Genomic DNA, 2,500 nt, shown 5'->3' with positions numbered 1-2,500 from the left:
TTACAGTCATTAAAGAAGAAACTGACTTGTTTTAATATCTTAATTGTTGAATTGTTCAAAGCTGCCCTAAAGTAAACCTTTGTAAAGATTCCGATTGTAATATAGTCATATTTACTCAAGATATTATGGTAAAAATTGGGATCGGAGTGGTCTGGGTTTGCTGTTCCCGTCAGCTCTGGACCAGAATTAATGAGAACCGAGAGTCGAGACGAGGTTCCCTCTAACCTTTTAATTCTTAATTTCATCCTTATTAAAAAATCACAGGATGTCGCCCGGGATTACCCTTATTATGCAGAAGGTAGGTGCATGAGGAACAAAGCTAGGTTTCATCATAATGGCACAACTTTCTCTAATCCCACATGCTTCAGCCCCAGTATGCTCATGATAAGTAAAGGAAAAGGACAGTTTAACAGCCTTTAAAGGCAACCCACTTATGTTCGCTGGTTACAGCGACTCTACAAACTCTCGCTAAAGAGCAGCGACTATGTGTTACAGTGCAGATCAGTCTGTGACTGCAAGTAATTGGAGGCGTTTGTAGGCCAACCTATTTTCAGAAAAAGACTTCTGAAAAAGATGGATCGCTTTGATCACCAGTGTAATGTGGCAGTGAACCACGCACACTGTGCTGCAAAGTGCTCTTTATATATGCACTTGTGATTCAGCGACACAGTGATGAAGCCTGCTCAGTGGGATCATTAACGAATCCAGCATATGTCAGGAAAAAGTCTGCCGAGTTAGTTGTTGTGTTCTACAGTGAAAGAGAACAACAGCAACACAGTGAGATCTGACACCCATCCAGAGACGGTGATGAAGACATCAACCTAAAGTCCTCGACATCTGATTCATGCTTGCATCTGTAATTACAGATTATCATATATTTACATCTGCCAGCAAGCGGCTGTTGTCATTCCAGACGTCTTAATTACTGCCGTCACTTCAGAGTGTGTGTGCCGGGCGCTTCCTGAGTCTGCACACCGCCAAGGGCATCGCTGCCATCTGCGTGCCATCCTCTCCTTGGTGGAGCCATCTCAGAAGATTACACACACAGACACACACACACACACATGAACAAATACACACACACATACACACACTCTCTCTCTCTCTCACGCACGCATTCTCACACACACACACACACACACACACACACACACACACACACACACACACACACACACACACACACACACACACACACACACACATATGAACGAATACACACACACACACACTCTCCCTCTCTCTCACACACATGCACACACACACACACACAGATGCACACACACACACATACAGTACACACACTCTCACATTAAGAGTAGATGGTGTTGGAGAAACTGAAAAACCACACCACCCCAGGGATTGGGGCGGGGGTCTGGGGAAGGGGTCTTTTTTCCCCACTTACACTCTTCACAGACTGTGCAAAGAGAAAAGTAGTGCCCTTGTTCATTTGTCCCTGAAGGGGACTGGGATTGCAGTAACACTGTGAGAAAAGTCTTCACACCGGAGTGGCTCCTCTGCTACTGAATCTTTCTGAGGATTGCTGGTGAGCAGTGTTCTGTCTATTCTATTCCATTCTATTCTATTCTATTCTACCGGTATTCTATTCTATTCCAATAACAATGGCCTGACATGTTTATCTGATTGTAGACTTACTCTGGGTAGTAAACAGTGTTTGTGCAAATGACAGAGCAGAATGAATGAGCCGTCTGATTGAGCAGGTATCTGTTGGATCCTTGAGGAGATTTACAATGAGTGGAAAAACAGCTGTGAGAGAAACCATGTATTAATCACGGCAGAAAAAGGCTTCCAGGCAAAACTAAATCGATGTCTTTGCATTCAGCCTCACATTCACCAGTGTCTATTCTGGCATGAAACTGGCCAATAATATGAAATGACAATCCTACATAAATCCCACACAAAGCCACATCCTTTACATTTGTATGAATAAATCTTCAAAAGAAAAAAGAGGGCCTTGCCTTGAAATATTTGTCGATTGGTTATCCTAACCTTCCCTGACCTCTGCCTGCTTGGTTTTCGAGAGTGACGTACGATTGATGCAATCGTCCTGACTACTTTCAGGTTAATCGCCCCACCAGCTCTTCAACTGCTGTGCTTTATGTGTGTGTGTGTGTGTGTGTGTGCGTGTGTGTGTGTGTGTCAGGGAGAGTGTTGCCATGCTAATGAGCCTCTGTAATGCATTCACACAGGTGTCCTCGCAGCCATTTGAATCCCTGAGCAAATGGACGGCTTTCTCGCTCTCTCGTAAAGAAGATGAACACTCGAGCGCGCGGCTGTAAATTGTCGAGAGTCAGCGGTAATGTGGCTATTTGCCTAACTGACAGCCTCTCTATGGCTGATGAGGACCCACTAAGCAAAAGCCTCATCCGCTTGCATGATAATGGCCAACACTTTGAAAGGAGCCCCACACTGTTGTTAATTCTCCTAAAAACTAGTATCAAGACCCATCTATTTTCTGTTGCCTTTTCTTAGATCATCT

Source organism: Alosa sapidissima, chromosome 22, assembly GCF_018492685.1.
Source record: "Alosa sapidissima isolate fAloSap1 chromosome 22, fAloSap1.pri, whole genome shotgun sequence".
In the NCBI taxonomy this organism is placed as follows: Eukaryota; Metazoa; Chordata; class Actinopteri; order Clupeiformes; family Clupeidae; genus Alosa; species Alosa sapidissima.
The sequence above is the reverse complement of the archived record's forward strand: the minus strand, read 5'-3'. Positions refer to the sequence as shown.